A 23,800-nucleotide genomic window follows, 5' to 3' on the forward strand; every position below is an offset into this window, starting at 1 on the left:
ATATCGAATGGCACCTACCGAACTCAAGGAGTTAAAACACACAGTTAAAAGAGCTCTTAGACTTGGGATTTATCACACCAACCCATTCACTATGGGGGTAACCGATTCTATTTGTGAAGAAGAAGGATGGAAGCATGCAGATGTGTATCGATTACCGCGAGCTGAACAAGGTGATCATTAAGAACAAGTACCCACTACCCCGGATCAATGACTTATTTTATCCAACTTCGAGGAGCGATGGTATTTTCAACAATTTATCTACCGTCCGATTATCACCAGCTCAAGGTAAAGGAAGAAGATATAACAATGACGACTTTTTGGACTCGATGCAGACATTACAAGTTCCTTGTTATGTCTTTTGGTCTTACCAATGCTCCAGCAAAATCACAAGGTAATAGCCTACGCCTCAAGACAGTTGAAGAAATATGAGCAACACTATCCAACACACGATATGGAGTTGGCAGCAGTGGTCTTCGCACTGAAAATATGGAGCCACTATATATATGGAGAACGGTGTGAGATTTATATGGACCACAAAAGCTTAAAATATTTCTTCACACAAAAGGAGCTCAACATGAGGTGGCGCAGATGGTTGGAACTAGTAAAGGACTATGACTACAAAATCCTATACCACCCAGGAAAGGAAAATGTCGTTGCAGATGCATTAATTCGGAAGAATTATGGAAGTCTGATAGCATTATCTAGAATTGAGAAACTGCTACAGCAAAAACTGATTAATGTCAGGATAGAAATAGTCATGGGTCAACTGGCTAACTTTTCCATCCAGTCAAGTTTACTACGGATCGGGCAAGGGCATGATGACACGGTGTTACCGCATATAGCTGCAGTCAAAGAAGGCAAGACTATGGAGTTCTCTATATCAGGACATGGGTTCTTGAAATATAAGGGCTAGGTATGTGTGTTGAATGACCATGGGATTAAGATGAAGATATTGGAGGAGGCCCACACTACCCCATACTAAGTTCACCTGGGGTCCACAAAGATGACTCACTACCTTAAGGCACTATATTGGTGGTCGGGAATGAAGAAAGATGTAGCAGAGTATGTGTCCAAATGCCTAACATGCCAGCAAGTAAAGGCAGAACGTCAGCAACCCGCAGGCTTGTTATAATCGCTTAGTATTCCAAAATGGAAGTGGGAAGACATAGCCATGGACTTCATGACAAGACTACCATGAACAAGCAAGTAGCATTACTCGACTTGGGTCATGGTGGATAGACTCACAAAGTTAGCTCACTTTCTGCCTATCAAGACTACACATACTGTGGACCAGTACACATGCATCTATGTTCAAGAAATTGTACAACTGCATGGAATCCCTAAGACCATAGTATTCGACAAAGGTTTGGTGTTCACATCGAGATTTTGGGGAAGCTTGCAGGGAGCCATGGGTACCAAGCTAAGTCTCAGTATGACATTTCATCCTCAGACCGATGGATAATCCGAGCGTACCATGCATATTTTATAAGATATGTTGCGCACTTGTGTACTGGACTTCAGAGGATCATGGAGTAACTATTTTCCACTTATAGAATTCTCCTACAATAACAGCTACCAGGCAACGATCGGTATGGTGCCCTATGAACTACTTTACAGAAGGAAATGTGGGTTGCCGTTACATTGGGATGAGGCAGGAGAAAGACAACTCCATGAACCCAAAGCCTTTTAGAGAGGCTCAAGACACAGTAAGGCTAATTAGAAAGTGTATGCTCACTGCTCAGAGTCGACAAAAGAATTATGTAGATGCCAAGCGACGAGATGTGGAATTCAAGGTTTGAGATCAAGTCTTCTTAAGGATATCTCCAATGAAAGGAGTGAAGTTGTTCGGAAAGAAAGGAAAACTTAGTCCCCGGTACATAGGTCCTTTTGAGATATTGGACAAGGTGGGAACAGTAGCGTATAGATTAGCCCTACAACCAGCTCTAGCAGACAACCACAATGTGTTTTACATCTCGATGTTGCATAGATATGTGTCAGACCCGTCCCACGTGCTCAAGTATGATACGTTAGCATTCCAGAAAGACTTAAGATATGAGGAACAACCAGTACGCATCCTGGAAAAGGGTAAAGGAATTACAGTCGAAGAGTATTCCGATAGTCAAGGTCTTATGGAGTAATAGCACAGAACGGGAGGCTATGTGGGAATTGGAGGAAGACATCCAAGCTCGATATTCAGAATTGTATGTTAAGTAAATTTCGAGGACAAAATTCTTTTTTGTAGGGAAGAATTGTATTGCATTAGAATTTTACTTAGTTAGATAATATTATCTTATGTTGTAGTATTTTAATTTTCTAGATATTGAAAAATCGTAGAGCTAATTATGAATTTTATAAATTTAGCCTATAGTTTAGAAATATTAATTTTAATTATAAGGTTTAATTATTGTAGTTCATCCTAAAAATATTATTTATTGTAACCTAAGATTTAAATAGAATAATTAAGAATGTGACAATTGTCACATTTATATTTATTAAGGATTTTAAGGTTTTCAGATGAATAATAATAATCAAGGATAAATTTAAAGGTAAGGATAAGCCTAGGAAGTCTAGAGCCTTCCCTTAGATGCTAGGATCTCGCATTAATCAGCCAAAGTGGTTTAAACAACTTTAAGTGTGCTTAAAACGTGGAAAAAATGCGGTTTAGTATGTAAGCTTAAGCTGATATATCGCAGTTATACGGGGCTATATATTGCCTATGCTGATATGGAAAAAAAACATAGACTTTGCCTGATCTAAACCACAGGATCCTCGACAAATCAAGGCAGGCCATATCACCTATAGTGGGCGATATATCGACTGTATGTGTCACATTTGAATCTTCATAAAATTCAAAGCTAGAATAATTCCTCAACCTCTTGGAATTTTTCATAAACGATTTTGACATAGTTCTAAGTATTTGTTGAGCGGAAAGTGCCATTTTTATTCATTTTAATGAGAGTTAGTTTCACTTCTAGAATCCTATAAATAGGATCCTTCACTCAGTCATTTACATAATTTTTCAAACACTTCTTAGAGCATCCAAGCTGCCATTTTTGTTCTAGAGAGAAACAGTAGGGTTTTGGGGATAAAACTTTCAAATCTAAGCTACTCTAAACACTTTGGAAGTAAGTTATAGTGTGATTTCGATGTTTGTGGTATAGATCAAAGCCCTAGCAATCTAAGATATTCTTAATCCTCAAATCTAGTCTATTTTATTCTTTGTATTCTTCTCCTTTAATTCAAATCCTAACTCGTTATAATGACTTTTGGTTAGGTAATCGATTTCTTTGAAACTTAAGATTTTCAGTAAGTTGTTTCTTTCGATGGTTTATATCTTCTTTTCTCTAGGAAACTTATGGTTTTTAATGTTTGGTTTTAGGAGTTTTTGATCCCGCACTTGTCTCCAATATCTCGATTTTGGTAAGGAAATTAAGTTGGATTTGTATGTGCTATGTGTTTGTATGTTTTTTTTATGTATTTAGTCGTTCGAGAAATATGGTTGCTTAGATAGTAAATCCTAAGATTTTTATTGTTATCATGGACTATAGTTGTATCTAAATCTACCTCTAAAATAATAGTTAAAATATACAACGGGTTTTATCACATACTAAGATAATGATTTAATGGCCATTAATATTGAAGTCTATTTTATGTTTTATGTTTCAGTAGTTTTTCCTTACTTGGCATTAGGCTCATTCCATTTTATTTAAATTGTACAAGAAAATGAACATGGAAGGGCGGACGGATCAGAGGTGGCTTTGGCTTGTGTATCAGGTGGGAAACCAAAGAAATGAACCAATGGGATCGATCGAGGATGACGTTGTTATTTTAAGTCTTTTGAATTATGTCTTTAAAGTTTCCGCACTTAGTACTTTGAAATATTTAAATTATAATTAAAGATTTTGTTTCCTTTATTATTTTATGTGTGAACAATGGGATCTCGTATTTTTTTATTTTCTAAGTATTAATAACAAAGTTTGATTATTATATATATATATATCCAAAAGATAGTAGTTATGGCTTAGTAGTTTTTAAAGGTCCGAGGTCTTTAAATTAGTCAAGTCTTTACAGATTAGGGTAGAAAGAAACTAGATGAGGGACAAGAGCATGCAATCTTACAAAATCCTCTTACCTTGCTTTATTTGATCACAATGGTGCTCAACTTTGAGATCAAACTAGTAAGGCTTCTCTTGAACCCTAGAATACAAGAACAAGGCCATGTATGGCTTTTAGATCACATGCATGCACAAGGAACCCTAGGGTTTTGAGTTTGAAGAAGAAGAAAAAAGAATGAATCACAAGAGAGGATTTCACTTACCTTGAGTTGGGTCTTGCTTAGGATGGTACACTAGCTTCAAGGGAGTTCTTCCTTGAGAGAGAAAGGGAGAGGGACGAAATGAGAGGGAGAGAGAGAGAGAGCCTCTGATTTTTCTTTTTAGAGTTAGAAAAATGAAAAGGGAAGGGGAAGAAAGGGTGCCTCGATTTTGGGGGAAAATGGTAGAGAACATTGTTTTGAGAAAAAAAAACAGCGATTAAACCCTTAACTTGTGAATGGTCAAGAATCTTCCTATTTACTTCGGGGTATGTGTTGTAGCTCTTGAGAGCCCTAGTACCTAGCCTTGCTGCCCACCCCTCTATTTCTCTACCCTTGAAAATTACTTTTATTACCTTGCTTATTTTATCTCACATTTAAGGATTCCAAGGGCCCTTCGTGAATTTTGTGCTCTAAATTTCCCTTAACTTTTATCCTATAGTTTTTAAATATCTGAAAGCTTAATTAATTAAATTAAATGCGACCCAAAAATAAATTTTGTCACATATCACATAATTTTGGTAATTTTATCAAATTGACCAAAATGCCCTTAGAGGCCCGAGCAGGAAATTCTCATTCTTAAGCCCGGTTGATTGGAATTTAAACCTCAATCAATTTTTCTTAAACTTATTGGCTCGACTATAAAGTCCAAGTTTCCAGAAAAAATTAATATTTTTATGCTATAGTATTTCCTATTTTATTTAATCCGAGATTTTTCTCCCTTAAGGTTTTTTCCTTGCTCCAAGACCAATCTTTCTTTGCATAAAGCTAGATCCTTTAATGGATCATTACATCAGCAATAAAATTCAGTAATCATCACAAGTTCATATAATATCATTTATCAAAATAATATTTCACATAATTCTTCACTGGCTCCAACCGACTATTAACAGGTGTTCAAAACACGGGATGTTACACTCCTCTTGAGACTCTCGAATATTAATAGGTTCTTTAGAGTTATTGTTATCACATAACATGTTCTCAATGAACTCAACCTCACTTGATTCAATTATTAAATTAGACTATAAATCTAATAATCTATAAGCTTTGCTATTTGAGGCATAAGCACATCTTATAACGTTAGGACCCAACTTGGTTCTTTTAGTATCTGTGCTCTTGTAGTAAGTAAGACACCCCCACACTTTAGGATAATCAATATTTAGTTTCTTTCATTTCCATAAATCATATGGAGAGATATTATTTTTCTTCACAAGAATACGATTCAAAATATGACATTCTAATAACAAGGCTTTACCCCACAAATTAAAACTCAATTTAGAATGTAATAGTATAACATTAACCATTTCAAAAAATGTCTTATTTTTCTTTCTGCTATACCATTTTTTTTGTGAAGTATATAGGGTGATGCATTCATGTATTATACCATGCTCTTCATAAAACAAGTTGAAATCATTTGTAAAGTATTCACCTCCCCTATCACTTCTAAGCACTTTAATTTTCCTTTCCAATTGATTTTCAACTTCGGCTTTATATATTTTAAACACATTAAATGCCTCAACTTTTTTCTTAAGCAAATAAACATATGTGAACCTAGAACAATCATCCATAAAGGTAATAAAATGCCTACTTGCACCTCTAGTCAACATAACATTTAGTTCACAAAAATCACTATGTATTAGTTCTGGCAAGTTATAATTTTTATCAACACTAGGAAAAGTCTTCTTAGCCATTTTTTATTTTATACATAGTTCACATTTATAATGGTCAACATTATCACAATGAATCAATCCATATTTAATTATTCTTTTGATAGTACTATAACCTATATATGCAAGTTTCTTAAGCAATAGAGTGATAGAATTTGAGTCAAGCATATAAGAAGAAGAAGCATAAGTTTTATTGGTGTTCACTAAATCAATTGAAGTACACAATTTATACATTCCATCACAAGCATAATCCTCACCACAAAAATTCCCCCTTTTGACAAAATGAGCTTTTCGGATTGAAGCACTACCTTGATGCCTGACTTGCCAAGCAAATCTCCACTCACAAGGTTTCTACTCAGGTCTGATACATAGAAAACATTAGTAAGTAGAACCTTCTTACCGAAAGTGAAATAAAGAGATCAATTGTGCCCTTGCATTCAACCATGGACATCTTCTCATTCCCATTTGAATTTCATTCCCACCATTTGTGTTTTCAAAGGTCTTAAAGAGAGACTTATCATAAGTGACATTGATGGTGGCAAAAGTGTCATACCACCACCCTTGCACTTTCCCATTGATGGCATTACCTCACTCAGTGGAGCCATTAAGTCTTCTTCGATTGAACTTACTTTTGGCTCATTGTTGGGGCTCTTTTTGAACCTACAGTCCCTTATAAAATGACCATTCTTTCCACAACAAAGTACGACCCTTTGGAGCTTTTGAATTTCCTTTCATTATTTCTAGGGCCAATGGGCTTGTCACTTTTTCCATGGGACTTCTTGTGCCCTTTTCCTTTGTTTTTAGGAGGCTTGGCCACTACATTAGCTTTGGAGGTCCCACCAATAGACTCACCCACATGTTTATTATTAATTAGAAGGGTAAAATGATAAACATTGACAAACACTAATTAACGAACTAATAATTGGAGGATAGAACTCTAGTATTGATTATATCAATAGACTGATAGAAATAATTTTGTAAATATAATTATAAAATTACTAAGAGTGCAATTTCATATTTATAGTGTGTAACACACCAATTATTATTTTTTTATTTAAATTTTGTGTTTTACTTTATTTAATTGATAAGTGTTGTGAAATTATTTTATTTAATAGTTTGTTTTAAACTAAATTGTTAGAATTTTTGGTGAATTTAAATTTGTTAATCATTTATTTGATTATTTATTTTAATGTGTGAATAATTGTGTAACTTGTTTGTTTTACTATTAGTGTTACATTTTATTAAGTGTGACAAATTATGTGATTAAAATAGATTACTTTATTTATTTTTGAGTGTGTGCCAAATGTGTGTGTGTGTGTGTGAATGTGTTTTATTTATTTATTTTTCCCTTCATAGAAAAGGAAAGGGTATCATGAATCAAGACTTAATGTGAGTCTTGAACATTTTTTATTTTATTAAGAATAGAAAGGAAAATAGAAAATGAAAGAAATATAAGTTGTCATCTTGTAGGAAAAGATGACAATGTTTATCTTTGATTCGGTTCACATTAGGATAATGGTTTAGGTGAGGTGTAAGGACAGGGAATGGTGGGATTAAGCTTAATTTGTGGGATAGGAATTTAGCTTTTCACACTTTAGTCCTTTTCTTAAGGTTAGGTCACTTGAGGCTATAAATAGGAGGACATGGAAGCCTTGGGAATTCTTTTGCTTGGCTGCTGAAATTTGGAGGAGAAGAAAAGGGAGAGTGAACTCGTGGGAGAAAGAAATAAGAGAAAGGAAGGAGGGTTTGGGGTCTCTAAGGTTCTAATCCAACAAGAGCATAAGGATTGTTGTTAGGGTTTCAAACAACAAGAGGGTGTTGGAGGCTAGCCAAAAGAGGGTGACCATAACTATTTTTGACTCTTTGATTTCTATCAAAGGAGGTAATGGAGCCTCTATTCTTGATTTGGTTCTTGTTGTTGTAACCTTTTTATATGTATACTCATGGTATGTGTTTGTATTGGATTGATTATTTATTTATGGTATTATGTAAATCTCTTATTATGAACATTTGTGTTGATATTAAATCATAAGCATGGTGGTGGATATGTTGCCTAAGGTTTTTCATATGATTTGATGAAAGGTATGGTCTGGCTTAAGGATCCTATGTGTAAGCATGCAAGGGTTTTAATTTGTGATCTACCAAATATGATGATGGGTGTGTTTTCATTTTTTATAAAACATGAAAGGATTTGATCATTTTGGGCTATAAAGGTTTCAGCCTATAGGGTGTGGTGCATGTTGTGATGTTTTTATTTTGTGTCACTTGTACATGATAGGAACATGCTAGGTTAATTTGGTTAAAAGAAAGGATTGTCTTAAATCTTTTATAAATTGATAAATTAGTGATTTCATGAAGGTTATGATTTAAAGATGAATTTCATGATGACTTATGTTTGCTGATTTTGTGAATAAATGGTGAATACGTTTGGTGAAATAATGATATGCTTGCATAAGAAATGTCTTTAATGATATGTTGTATTAGTTAGAATAAAATGATGCTTTAATTCACACTTAAAATGATATTTTTGCACAAATAATTACCTACAGATTTTTTTTAATATTTTTGAGAAAATATGAGTTTTTAAAAATAAGAATTGTGATTTTGAGGATAAAAATAGTTGTTGGAATTTTAATAAAAAGTGAAGTTATGTTTTTAAATAAAAGGGAATTTTTTGTATATGTTGAAATAAATTAACACCCTAACCCATGAAAATAATAATAATGTTATTTTTATTATGACTATAAGTGTTGATATTAATAGTTATGATTTTCTTTGATTTTAATTTAGAAAAATAATAAAAATATTTACTTGTGATATTTATTAAATAAATTAAAACATGGCTGAAAGTTTAGTTAAATATTTATAAAAATAACCATTGCATTTCTACATATGAATTTGTTCCACTTAGAATTAATTCTTAAAGATAATATAATTAAAAGAATATTTTTTTCACATATAAATTAGATTTTTCTCACATTAAAATTTATAAATTTTGATAATTGAATTATAATATTATTTTCTAAGTAAACATGTGAAGTTATAAGTATTTTACATAATTAATTGTTGGTTTTTGTTATTTTATGGAAATTAAAAGTGATTAATGAAATAATTAATTTTTTAAAAATGGTTGATTAAATTATTTTTATGAAATAAAATAATGCTTTTAGAAGATTAATCAACTTGAAAGTTTTTAAAGAGATAAATAATGGTAAACAAAGCATGTTACAAGTTTATTATTTTGAAAACGATAAAAGTAAGACGTGTAGAATTATCGTTTTAAACACCACTTTTACACAACGTCCCCACGTATGCATATCGCATGCAAATTCACTTTTACGTCCAAAATTATGTCTATTTTGCAACCATGTAGTTTTTATAGAAAAATCATGCATGTAATATAAGTAGAATGTGCATTATTCTTTTATGACCTTATGTGTATGCATGTTTGTATGTTGTGAGTAACTCTCACCATGTGTGCATGGCCCATACACATGAGTTATATGAGTGGGAAAAATAGTGTTTATGTGAAGCTAAGGAATGTTATTTTGGTTATGGTATAGGCTCGTTAAGAAGTTGTCATTTTACTTAGCTTGGACCTGAGGTAAGGAAGTTAGATAGAATTTTATTTACTTGTGCTGTGAATGGTAAGATTGTTTGTATGAATGAAAGTGTTATAATTCTTTGCACTATGAATTATGAAATGCTTGACATGATGATATGTTTGGATTGTATGAATGTTGTATGCTATGAATGGATATTAGCGTAATGAACGTGACACATCAAAAAGGGGTTGCTAAGGATATGAAGACGTAACCCGAGTTACTAAGGATATGAAGACGTAACCCGAGTTACTAAGGATATGAAGATGTAGCTCAAAGGGCAGATGCGTCGAGGTTATTCATGGACTAGAGATCCTGTTTACCTCAAAGGGTGACATGGACAGGTTAGCGGGCCATGTTCACAAGGAAATGTTTATGATGATGTTATAATGTGTTGTTATGATGTGTGGTTATGATGATATGATGATGATGTTATGTTGACATGAATATGTTTATGTTTATGATATTGACGCCATGTTAATGATGATGCTATGATATATAAAGATGAATGAAGGTGTTTGTGATTTGTTGTATCTTACTTGCTTGTTGTTTGTACTTCCTTACTGGGCTTTTAGCTCACCCCCTTAATTTCCTTTCAAGGTAGCAAATTGGTTTCTCTATGGCACGCGTGGTAATGTGGGGAGTTCTATCGTCATTGTGTGTATGGTATGGGGGCATCTTATGGATGAGAAACGATCAATTAAAACGTCATTTATCTTTTATTAATGTTATGTTTAATAAGACTTTTCAAACTTATCAGTGGGACTTGAACTTTTGGTTGTTTTAGAACTTTGCATGAGAACTGATATTTTCTTTTAAAACAATTTGGCCCAACTTGCATGTTTTTAGCAAGACCCCACTGGGATTTTATATCAAGTGGCTTTTCTCTCATAAACCTATGATTATGTGAATGTTTTACGAAGCATTAGACTAGGGCGTTTTACAAATGGTATCAGAGACGGTCGTCCATGTTTCCAAGGACCCTCCCCATTCATGCTAAAGACTAGAAAAATATTACCTCACCACGTCGTAAGTATTTGTTTACGTGCTATTATTTGTTTCTCTTTTACTTAATTCTGTATAGTTTCGTAACTGCAGTAGTAAGATGCCTCCTGTATTGAAAACAACTAAGAAACTATTACTTAAGGAGATCCGCACGATACCCAAAGTCCAGCTTGACAAGGATCCCTATGATTGGCAGATAGCGGTCTTGAAAACGACAAAGGAGGTTTGTGATCACATCCAAGGGATGATGAATAAAAGAGGAGCCTTGCTATGGCCCATAGAGCAATTTTGGGTGATGAGAGAAACATTGTCAATGTACTCGGAAGCTCTTCATCAATTGAATCAATCATGGAATGATGTTGTCCCAGAAGACCTAGAGTTTAGCACCATGGAGTTTGTAATTCGCGATTTTCTGGTAAATTACGATTTTAGTCGTCTGGAGCTGGTATTAGTAAAGACGAATGATGGCGGAATAGAAGAGCGTTTGGAGACGATGCATGACGTGGAAGGAGAATTGGCAGTTGAGGAAGTATTGCGAGCTATACCACGTTTGACAGCTAGAATGGAGATAATGGCAGGCACTCCTGGCTATTTCCACATCCCGGAGAACGTTTTTTATTATAGTTCAGGGGTCGAGTCCACTGTTGAGGACTAGAGTCCATTACGTAATCGTCACATGGGGTGCTAATAAATAAGATCGAATAATAATAATTTTCTAAGACCTTAAGGGATTTTTGTTTTGGTTAATTAAACACTTTTTGGGATTGTTTAATTTTGGAATAATTTGAACATTTTGAATGTTATGGATATTTTGTTGCAAACTCTAAATGATGTGGTTTGGATGTATGATTTTGCAAATATCTATCAAACCAATATGCAATGTTCCTTCCTTATGATTTTGCTTTGATTGCCTTAGAACCCCATCATGTCGACTTGAGGAAGAGGAGGAAAGGGAAGAGGAAGAGGCAGAGGAAAGGGTGCCTCCACGAGGTCTGAAACCATGGGTACCCCTGACGTTGAAATGCCATTTGTTCAATCTGTAGCTCCAGCAGCACCACCTGTGGACCTAGCCGCAGAGGTAGCAAGGTTAAGAGAATAGTGGAGGCTGAGAGATGAGGAATTAGCATAAGCTAGATAAGCACCGCAAACATCCCTAATGCCCCAAATACATCAAGTACCAGTGGCTCAACCTTAGCCACCAACACCACCACCTGCACCACTGCCTGCAACTTATGGGTTCGAACCAGTGTATGAACGCTTCAGGAAACAAGCCCCACTAGCTTTTGAGGGGAAAGCTGATCCAATGGTGGCAAAAGATTGGTCAAGGTCGATTAAGGCTATTTTTGATCATATGGAGTTAGATGATTGCCAAAGGGTTTCCTGCGCAGTTTATTTACTTAAGATGGATGCACGGATTTGGTGGGATGTGATTAAACAAACCCGTGATCCGAATACCATGACTTGGGCAGAGTTCATCCAGGCTTTCAGTAAGAAGTATTACAGTCCAGCTGTGCTAGCAACTAAGGTTGACGAGTTTATAACTCTGGTACAAGGGAATCTGTCGGTCACTGATTATACCCAGAAGTTAGATCGATTGGCTAAATTTTCTCCTGAAGTGGTGCCAACTGATGCATTGCGAGTCCAGAGGTTTGTAAGGGGACTCAAATCGATGATCGTGAGGGACGTTAGGATGACTAGTGCTGAAGTGTTCAGTTATGCAGAAGTATTGGATAGAGCTCTTGAAGGTGAATATTTGGAATAAAGGATATGGAAGGATAATGCCGCTAGAAGAGAGAACAACCGAAACAAGAGCTTCCACAATGGCAACAAGAGAAAGGCTAATGAAGGGTAGAATAGTGGCACTGATAAAAGACCCAAACCTCCGGCCACAAATAGCAACATTCACAACTCTCAGAACCATAGCAACCGCAATAATCTCTTCAATGACCGAAACCGTGGGAACTAACAAAGCAACCGAGTAAAGCATCCTATCTGTCCTAAATGCTCGAAAAGACACCCAGGAGAGTGTCAGGCTGGTACCAATAAATGTTTCAAGTGCAGCCAGGTAGGACACTTGAGAAAAAATTGCCCACAATAGAAGGCGAGACAGAATAACAATAACAATCTGGTGCTAGCAAGAGTTTTCACCTTAACCCAGAATGAAGCAGCCAACAGCAACACAGTAGTTACAGATCAGCTCCCTATATTTGGTACAATGTGTAGAGTCTTAATTGATTTTGGAGCGACTCATTCTTATGTTTCCATGAATGTGATTGATAGACTGAATATGCCTTATAAGATGTTTGAACATAACTTTAGTACATTGTTGCCATCGGGAGATAGGATGTTGTCAAATAAGTGGTTACCGTCAACACCAGTAACGGTAGAAGGCAGGGAGTTCCCAGCAGATCTCATAGAATTAAGTATACCGGATTATGATGTCATACTCGGCATGGATTGGTTACCAAACATAGGGCTACGATAGAATGTCGAAAGAAGACCGTAGAGTTCAGGCCAAAGGAAGGAGAGGTCTTTTCCTTTAGAGGCGAAGTAGTGGGTTTTCGAACACCCATAATATCTGCATTGGAAGCACAGAATATGATGCAACATGGATGTTCGGTGTTCCTCGCCAGTGTGGTGGATAAGTCCAAGGAGTCAGAACTAAAGCTAGAAGATGTACGTATAGTTTGTGAGTTCCCGGAGGTGTTTCCCGAGGAATTACCAGGACTACCCCCGGATAGAGAAATCGAGTTTGTAATCGAGCTTGCACCTGAAACTGCACCAATCTCTAAAGTGCCCCATCGAATGGTGCTGGCAGAGTTAAAGGAACTTAAAAACCAAGTACAAAAGTTGTTATATAAGGGGTTCATAAGACCTAGCCATTCGCCATGGGGAGCACTAGTCCTTTTTGTGAAGAAGAAGGACGGGAGTCTTAGAATGTGCAGTGATTACTGAGAACTCAATAAGGTCACCATTAAGAATAAATATCCCTTGCCTAGGATAGACGACCTTTTTGACCAATTGCAAGGGGCAGCAGTGTTCTCGAAGATTGATTTGCGACCCGGGTACCATTAGTTGAAAGTGAAGGAGGGGGACATTCGGAAAACGGCCTTCAGAACTCGCTACAGGCACTATGAATTCTTAGTGATGTCTTTTGGACTCACCAATGCCCCAGCAGAATTTATGGACATGATGAATATAGTATTTAAGGATTTCTTGGACAAGTTTGTAGTAGGGTTCATAGATGATATCCTTATTTACTCGAAGACCAAGGAGGAGCACGAGGAGCATTTGAGGTTGACTCTAAATAGGTTGCAAGAACATCAGTTGTATGCCAAGTTCTCTAAATGCGAGTTTTGGCTGGAACATGTAACTTTCTTAGGACACATAGTGTCTAAGAATGGGATAGCAGTAGACCCATTGACGATCGAGGCCATTAGAGATTGGCCCCAGCCAAAGAATGCCTCAAAAGTTCAGAGTTTCTTAGGGTTGGCAGGGTATTATAGGAAGTTTGTCAAAGGTTTCTCAAAGATCTCCACCCCATTGACTAACTTAACCCGCAAACATTAGATGTTTGCATGGACTGAAAAATGTGAAGAGAGCTTCCAGATCATGAAGGATAAGTTGATTTCTGCACCTATCCTTTGTGTTTCGACTGAAGGCGGGAAATTTGTGGTGTGTTGTGATGCATCAAAGAACGGCTTGGGATGCGTGTTGATGCAAGATGGGAAGGTGGTAGCTTATGCTTCCAGACAACTCAAGGATTATGAGCAACGGTATCCCAGTCATGACCTAGAATTGGCAGCAGTAGTGTTCGCACTAAAGATATGGAGACATCACCTATACAGAGACAAGTGTGAGATATACACCGACCACAAAAGTCTGAAATACTTTTTCACACAAAAGGAATTGAACATGAGGCGGCAAAGTTGGTTGGAATTAGTGAAGGACTACGATTGTGAGATTCTATACCACCCAGGCAAGGCCAATGTGGTTGCAGATGCTCTGAGTAGGCGGGGATATGGGAATGTCTCAGCACTACACACAATAGAGATGCCTCTTCAGAAAGATATCATAAATGTCGGCATCAAAATTGTGACGGGAAGTTTGGCGAACCTCACATTGCAATCCTCCCTATTAGAACAAATTTGAGAAGGACATAAATTGGATTAAGCCTTAGTGAAACAAGAGGCTTTGGTACAAGAAGGTGGCAGTAGCGATTTCACAATGTCTAATGGTGGAATGTTGAGATACAAGGATAGGATTTGCGTGCCTGACAATGCTGAAATTAAGGAAAGTATTATGAAAGAAGTGAACACAATGCCTTATTCCTTACACCCAGGGTCCTAGAAAATGTACCAAGACCTTAAGGCATTATATTGGTGGCATGGAATGAAGAGGGACATTTCTGAGTATGTTGCTAGATGTTTGGCATGCTAGCATGTCAAAGCGGAACACTAGGGTCCAGCAGGGTTGCTTCAACTGCTCTACATTCCTGAGTGTACATGGGAGGATATAGCAATGGATTTTGTTGTAGGGTTGCCTAGAACCACCAAGCAGCACGACTCAATGTGGGTGATAGTAGATAGACTCAATAAGTCCGCCCATTTTCTGCCAGTCAAGACCACATACTCGGCGAATCAATATGTTGATTTGTATGTTAGTGAGATAGTGAGACTTCATGGGGTGCCAAAGTCGATAATTTCTGATCGTGGGTCAGGTTTCACATCGAACTTTTGGAAAGGGCTACAGAGAGCTATGGGATCAAGACTAAATTTTAGCACCACATTTCATCCTCAAACCGATGGCCAGTCTGAGAGGACTATACAGATTTTAGAAGACATGTTGAGGTGCTGTGCTTTGGACTTTTCAGAGTCTTGGAACCGATATTTACCGCTAATGGAGTTCTCTTATAACAACAGCTACCAAGATGCTACTGGGATGGCTCCCTATGAGATGCTTTATGGGTGTAAGTGTAGATCTCTTCTGCACTGGGATGAAGTTGGGGAGAAACAAATTTTAGGCCCTGAAGCAATTAGGGAAGCCAGTGAGGCGATTGAGAAGATTCGCCAAAGGATGCTTACTGCACAGAGTAGGCAAAAGAGCTACGCTGACCTTAAGAGAAGGGACATCGAGTTTTCAGTGGACAAGTTTGTTTTCTTGAAAGTCTCGCCAATGAAAGGTGTTATGCATTTTGGAAAGAAAGGGAAGTTAAGCCTTAGATATATAGGTCCATCTGAGATTTTGGACAGAGTAGGGCAAGTTGCGTACCATTTGGCACTGCCCCCAGTGTTAGTTGAAACACATAACTCCTTCCACATCTCGATGTTGCGTAAGTATGTGTCAGACCCCTCTCATGTTTTGAGTTACCAGCCGTTACAGCTGAAGCAGGACCTGAGTTATGATGAACAACCTGAGCGCATAATTGAAAAGGGAATCAAGGAATTGAGATCCAAAATGATTCCGCTAGTTAAGGTCGTGTGGAAGAATAGTACGGAACGAGAAGCAACATGGGAGCTGGAGGAAGACATGAAAGAAAGAAACCCTGAATTATTTTGTAAGAAAGAATTTCGGGACGAAATTCCTTTTAAGGAAGGTATATTGTAGCGCACCAATTTTTTATTTATTTAAATTTTGTGCTTTATTTTATTTAATTGATAAGTGTTGTGAAATTATTTTATTTAATTTTTTATTTTAAACTAAATTGTTAGAATTGTTTGGTAGAATTTTTGGTGAATTCAAATTTGTTAATTGTTTATTTGATTATCTATTTTAATGTGTGAATAATTGTGTAACTTGTTTGTTTTACTATTAGTGATACATTTTATTTAGTGTGACAAATTATGTGATTAAAATAGATTACTTTATTTATTTTTGAGTGTGTGCCGAAATGTGTGTGTGAATGTGTTTTATTTATTTATTTTTACATTCACTGAAAAGGAAAGGGTATCATGAATCTAGACTTAATGTGAGTCTTGACCATTTCTTATTTTATAAAGAATAGAAAGGAAAATAGAAAATAAAAGAAATATAAGTTGTCATCTTGTGGGAAAAGATGACAATGCTTATCTTTGATTCGGTTCACATTAGGATAAGGGTTTAGGTGAGGTGTAAGGATAGGGAATGGTAGGATTAAGCTTAATTTGTGGGATAGGAATTTAGCTTTTCACACTTGAGTCCTCTTCTTAAGGTTAGGTCACTAGAGGCTATAAATAGGAGGACATGGATGCCTTGGGAATTCTTTTACTTGGCTGCCGAAATTGGGAGGAGAAGAAAAGTGAGAGAGAACTTGTGGGAGAGAGAAAGAAGAGAAAGGAAGAAGGGCTTGGGGTCTCTAACGTTCTAATCCCACAAGAGCATAAGGATTGTTGTTAGGGTTTCGGCCAACAAGAAGGTGTTGGAGGCTAGCCAAAAGAGGGTGACCATAACTATTTTTGGGTTCTTTGATTTCTATCAAATGAAGTAATGGAACCTCTATTCTTGATTTGGTTCTTGTTGTTGTAACCTTTTTATATGTATATTAATCGTATGTGTCTGTATTGGATTGATTATTGATTTATGGTATTATGTAAATCTCTTATTATGAACATTTGTGTTGATATTAAATCATAAGAATGGTGGTGGATATGTTTCCTAAGGTTTTTCATATGATTTGATGATAGGTATGGTTTGGCTTAAGGATCCTATGTGTAAGCATGCAAGTGTTTCAATTTGTGAACTACCAAATATGATGATGGGTGTGTTTTCATTTTTTTTTAAAACATGAAAGGATTTGATCATTTTGGGCTATAAGGGTTTTGGCCTATAGGGTGTGGTGCATGATGGGATGCTTTTATTTTGTCTCACTTGTACATGATAGGAACATGCTAGGTTAATTTGGTTAAAAGAAAGGATTGTCTTAAATCTTTTATAAATTGATAAATTAGTGATTTCATGAAGGTTATGATTTAAAGATGAATTTCATGATGACTTGTGCTTGCTGATTTTGTGAATAAATGGCGAATACGTTTGGTGAAATAATGATATGCATGCATAAGAAATGTCTTTAATGATATATTGTATTTGTGAGAATAAAATTGTGTTTTAATTCACACTTAAAATGATATTTTTGCACATATAATTACCTACAGATTTTTTTTTATATATTTATGAGAAAATATGACTTTTTAAAAATAAGAATGGTGATTTTGAGGTTAAAAATAGTTGCTGGAATTTTAATAAAAAGTGAAGTTGTGTTTTTAAATAAAAGGGAATTTTGTGTATATGTTTAAATAAATTAACACCCTAACCCATGAAAATATTAATAATGGTATTTTTATTATGACTATGAGTGTTGATATTAATAGTTATGATTTTCTTTGTTTTTAATTTAGAAAAATGGTAAAAATATTTACTTGTGATCTTTTTTAAATAAATTAAAACATGGCTGAAAGTTTAGTTAAATATTTATAAAAATAACCATTGGATTTCTACATATGAATTTGTTCCACTTAGAATTAAGTCTTAAAGATAATATAATTAAAAGAATATTTTTTCCACATCTAAATTAGATTTTTCTCACATTAAAAAATATAAATTTTGATAATTGCATAATTGGTTGTTTTTGTTATTTTATGGAAATTAAAAGTGATTAATGAAATAATTATTTTTTTAAAATGGTTGATTAAATTATTTTTATGAAATAAAATAATGCTGTTAGAAGATTAATCAACTTGAAAGTTTTTAAAGAGATATATAATGGTAAACAAAGCATGTTACAAGTTTATTATTTTGAAAACGATAAAAGTAAGACGCGTAGAATTATCGTTTTAAACGTTACTTTTACACAACGTCCCCACGTATGCATGTCGCATGCAAATTCACTTTTACGTCCAAAATTATGTCTATTATGCAACCATGTAGTTTTTATAGAAAAATCATGCATGCAATATAAGTAGAATGTGCATTATTCTTTTATGACCTTATGTGTAACTATGCATGTTTGTATGTTGTGAGTAACTCTCACCATGTGTGCATGGCCCATGCACAGATGAGTTATATGAGTGGGAAAAATAGTGTTTATGTGAAGCTAATGAATGTTATTTTGGTTATGGTATAGGCTCGTTGAGAAGTTGTCGTTTTACGTAGCTTGGACCTGAGGTAAGGAAGTTAGATAGAATTTTATTTACTTATGCTATGAACGGTAAGATTTTTTTGTATGAATGAAAGTGTTATGATGCTTTGTGCTATGAATTATGAAATGCTTGACAAGATGATATGTTTGGATTGTATGAATGTTGTATGCTATGAATGGATGTTAGCGTAATGAACGCGACACATCAAAAAGGGGTTGCAAAGGATATGAAGACGTAACCCGAGTTACTAAGGATATGAATGTAACGACCCGGATTTTCAAGACTCAATAATGCGGAAATATAAATATTTTCATTTAACAAAATGTCTCAAAAACCCATAGAAAAAAAAAACTTTTTAAAAAGTCGTATGGCCATACTTAACATTTAGTTACAAACATGTTTTATAAAGATTAGAGTGAGCCTAGTTTAGGAAAATTACACAACATTTCCAAAAATAAAACGGCTTCCCAAAAGGTCGGTCCACATGTACATTTGCAAGGAAGACTCCAGCGCTCACTGCTCTGCCTTGCCCTTGCACTTACCTACAACATGAAACAACTAGGTAGGCGAAAACGCGTAGTAAGATCAACTTTCAAACAAAGCAGATAGAGAAATAGGGATCCGGACCCTACACAATCAATTTCAAGAACGCTAAAGCGTCCTGGCAAACTTATGGTCATGCCTGATAACCAAGGATAAATTAATTCATATCTAGATAAAAATCCTGCACTCAGAAAATCCCAGAACAAGCAGATATATTATATCACAACTATATCTTACCAACAATTATATCCCTGCACTCAGAAAATCCAAGAGCAAACAGATATATTATATCACAATATAATTCGAGACCAACGCTCTACAATTTCCAACAATTCAGGCGTAACGCGCCCTCCAACATAATTGCTAATCTGTAAAAGAGAACCGAGTCTCCACACTAAGATCTAGCCAATAAATATTCTCATCAAGGGTAACTATCGTGTTACCTAGGGCATCGCTACTTATCCAAGAGTGTAATCCAATTTACACGGTTTTACGGAGACATCTATGTTAATCAGTGGTGCTGGTGAGCAGTTGCCCCTAGGGTGTTCAGCCTCACTCTATCTTGGCAACCCCTAGTATCTCTAGGCACTCTCACTGAATGGCCAATATTGACGGTTGCTATCCGGGAATAACTTATTAGAGCACTTGCTCGGATTCTAACCGTCCAATGATTAAGGAAGCATGAGGGCCCCTAGGTCCCATTTATCTTGGCGCCCCTAGGTTTAACCAGCTTATCCTCATCTCATGGCCACCCGTCGCGGTAATGAACCGGACATAAATAAAATCAAGCAGTGTGACGGGGATCAACCGTCTAGGATATGACAGACTTCTACCGTTCATATTTTCTAAATCAGCACTCACTAGACTAACGTCTCTAAGCAACTTTCTATGACAGCCTATATATATGCATGCATCCCTATACTAACATACAAGACAATAATCATTTCATGTTGCAGCCATACAATATAAGTTGACTTACTTGGAGTCCTTAGCGCTCAGCAGGTTTTCACCCTCCAATGTTCAGTCCAGTTACGCTTAGCCAATACTGTAGTTATCCATACAGTATACTCGGATTAATTATGGCACTCATAAATCATTATTATTATTTTGGGCAGTTTGGTCATTTTAATAAAAGTCATTTGTAAGGATTTAAAATCCTTATTTGGTTTTAAACCTATTAAGGAAAGTCAGACAAAATATTCGAGACTAAACCCTAAGTCTCGGGGAGACCTATCCTAAGGTCTCGATACCTAGGCTCGGGTATCACAATGGTATTTCCCCACAACCCGCTAAAAATCTTATTCTTTCAAGGTATCGCTATTAACCCGCACTTTCGACTAGTCGGTTAAAATGTGTAAGATTTTAGTCGGTATTATATCCAGAAAATACAAATAAATTCCTTAATTATTTTTAAAGAAAATAAACTCTTTAAATTTTCCTTTTAGTTTTCTTAAGGTTTTAATATCTAAAAACATTTTAAAGAAAATTGCCTAATTTGTCTTAATTAGGAAAACCGTTATAAATTTCTCATATTGACTAATTAATTTTCCAAAAGCAATTAATCAATTTTTACTTACTAGAAAAATAATTCATTTAAACTCAAAGGGGTAATTTTAGTGAAAATATGATTTCAAGACTTACCAATTTATATCTTGAAATAAGCAAAATTTTACGTTTTACCTTATGTTCCAAAATCTCATTTTTACACTAAGTGTGAAAAACCTATTTTTCACATTTTTAACTACGTACTTCGTTAGTTCATAACTTGAAATTTACTTACCCAATTGTTACAAAAATTTCCCAATTCCATTTTTGTTATGCCATTTAGGTCTTTGAAAAATCTTAGGTGAAAATGAACATTTTTGATTGGTGAAATCATTTTCCAACAATGAGGTAAAAATGACCTTATTTTCAAGCCCTTATTTTTTTTCCAAACTTTGACAGTTAATAACTTTCAAACCGTTCAATATTTTCTTACCAAATTTTACAGTGGAATAATAGGTTGTACCAGAAATATGTCCACAAAATTTTAGAAAAAACTGGGTTCATTTGCCCTATACAGTGTCTGTCCAAACTTGGTTCCGAAAATAAGAATACGAAAAAAACAGTTTTTTACCTAAACTTTGAAATAGCATAACTTACTCATTTCTAAACATTTTTTTTGTGTTTCAAAAGCTCAATTTTATGTATTCAATCTCAAAAACATCAAAGTACAATTTAATTTTACAAAAAAAATATACAGTGGCTGCTTGACCCCTTGAAAGTCACAGCTCAAAACATGTTTTGTTTTAGGGTATCCTACAAAACCCTTGGGGGTTTTGGTTCCCATTTTAAAAAATCAATACCCATGCATCATAAAAATTATTAAACAACTACCATAACCTTATTACATCACCAACAAGAAGCTTTAAGCATTAGATATACAAAATAATGCTTAAAACTAAAAACCCTACAACAAAATCATCAAAAGTAAACTTTTTACCTCTTTGGTGTTCTTGCTTAAGGTTTGGACCTTCCTATAAGCTTTGACTCCTTCAAAACCTTTCAAAATCCCTAACCAACTTCCCCCAACAACATAGTTAATTAGCTATTTGAAACTCTAAGCTTAAAACTTTACAAAAGCCTAGATTAGTGAAGCTTTACCTTAGGGAAAAATACTTCCTAGACCAAGACTTAGCCTCCAAGTTTTCCTTGGTGTTCTTGAGGTTGAATATTGAGGGAACAATTTGAGAGGTCTTCAAAAAATCAGATGAGTGAATGAGAGAGGGAGAGTGGTCGGTTCTTAGTGTGGGAATTGCTCACAAAACTCTTCAAAATATCACAAAGTACTTGAGTGCTTTTCTACCCACTTGCCCACTTGACTTCTTAATTAAATGGGAGTTAAACTTTATAACATTTGTGTTCACACCACTCTAAAGTAGCACATGGCCGGCCACCCTTTGCATTTTATCTATGTTATATAATTTTTTTTTTTTATAAAGGTTAATAAATGTTTTATAAGAAGAAAAGTCCAAATTGGCTTTTGACACCTTTTTCACTCTTATTAAGTTTTAATCACCAAACTTAACATTAATTAATTAAATTTAATGTCTCTCACATTTAAATTTAATTAATCACATAATAAAATTTAACCTAAGGTCCATTCATGGAATAAAATTCCTCATTTCGGCAAAATTAGGCATTTACCACAAAATGCCTTAAAATTTCCATTTTCTTTTAGGTTTATTATTTTTGACCAAACTTTAACTTTTATGAATGTATTTTATGCCCAAAATATAATTTCCATGATTTTTTGTTTTATTTTCCGAGATTTTTACCCGATCAGGGTTTTTGTGTCGGTCCAGGACCGAAAGTCTTATCTTGACTTTTAAAATCACAAAATTCATATTTTGGCTAGCAATAACTCATGGAATACTTACAAACAAAATATAATATTATTTAAAATAATATTCTTAACCCGGGGGAAAAATCCCGACCCGAGTCGTTTAACGGTACCCAAAAACGTAGGACGTTACAATGAAGACGTAGCTCAAAGGTCGGATGCGCCAAGGTTATTCAAGGACCAGAGATCCTGTTTACCTCAAAGGGTGACATGGACAAGTTAACGGGCCATGTTTAGAAGGAAATATTTATGATGATGTTATAATGTGTTGTTACGATGATGTTATGATGTTTATGATGTGATGATGATGTTATGTTGACGTGAATATGTTTATGTTTATGATATTGACGTCATGTTAACAATGATGCTATGATATATATAGATGAATGAAGGTGTTTGTGATTTATTGTATCTTACTTGCTTGTTGTTTGTACTTCCTCACTGGACTTTTAGCTTACCCCCTTACTTTTCCTTCCAGGTAGTAAATAGGTTTCTCTATGGCACGTGTGGTGATGTGGGGAGTTCTATCGTCGTGGTGTGTATGGCGTGGGGGCATCTTATGGACGAGAAACGATCAATTAAAATGCCATTTATCTTTTAATAATGTTATGTTTAATGGGACTTTTCAAACTTATCAGTGGGACTTGAACTTTTGGTTGTTTTAGAACTTTGCATGAAAACTGATATTTTCTTTTAAAACTATTGGGCCCAACTTGCATGTTTTTAGCAAGACCCCACTGAGATTTTATATTAAGTGACTTTTCTCTCATAAATCTATGATTATGTGAATGTTTTACAAAACATTAGACTAGGGCGTTTTGCATAGTGGAATAATAATTAAATTAATAAATAAGATTATTTAATCATAGAGTTTAATTAATAATCTAGTTTATTGAAGCTTAGTATTATAGGTTCAAGGTTCCCGCGTCGCCTTTGTATTACACTGTCAAGGGTAAATGTGTCATAGGCAAGATTAATGGAGAAAATGACTAAATAGCGAAGAAATTAATTTTCCAGGGCTAAATAATAAATATGAGTTAAATATATGTTAGTAATTAATTATTTGAATAATTAGTTTTTATTTGAAAAACTTTATATTAATTCAAATTAATATTAATCATATTTGGATTAATATTATTAGAGATTTTAATTGTATCTTAGTATAATATAATTAT

At 35.0% G+C, this 23,800-nt stretch overlaps 1 long non-coding RNA gene across 1 annotated transcript; it reads right to left on the reverse strand.

Moving 5' to 3' along the window:
* Window positions 1-19,024: 19,024 nt before the first annotated feature.
* On the reverse strand, window positions 19,025-22,001 carry LOC133780418 (uncharacterized). Its single transcript, XR_009869299.1, has 3 exons — window positions 21,887-22,001; window positions 21,726-21,804; window positions 19,025-19,242 (listed from the first exon to the last, which is right to left on the reverse strand). It is a non-coding gene; the product is annotated as an uncharacterized LOC133780418 (long non-coding RNA).
* Between the last annotated feature and the right edge of the window lie 1,799 nt (window positions 22,002-23,800).

The sequence above is a fragment of the Humulus lupulus genome, chromosome 5 (assembly GCF_963169125.1).
Source record: "Humulus lupulus chromosome 5, drHumLupu1.1, whole genome shotgun sequence".
In the NCBI taxonomy this organism is placed as follows: Eukaryota; Viridiplantae; Streptophyta; class Magnoliopsida; order Rosales; family Cannabaceae; genus Humulus; species Humulus lupulus.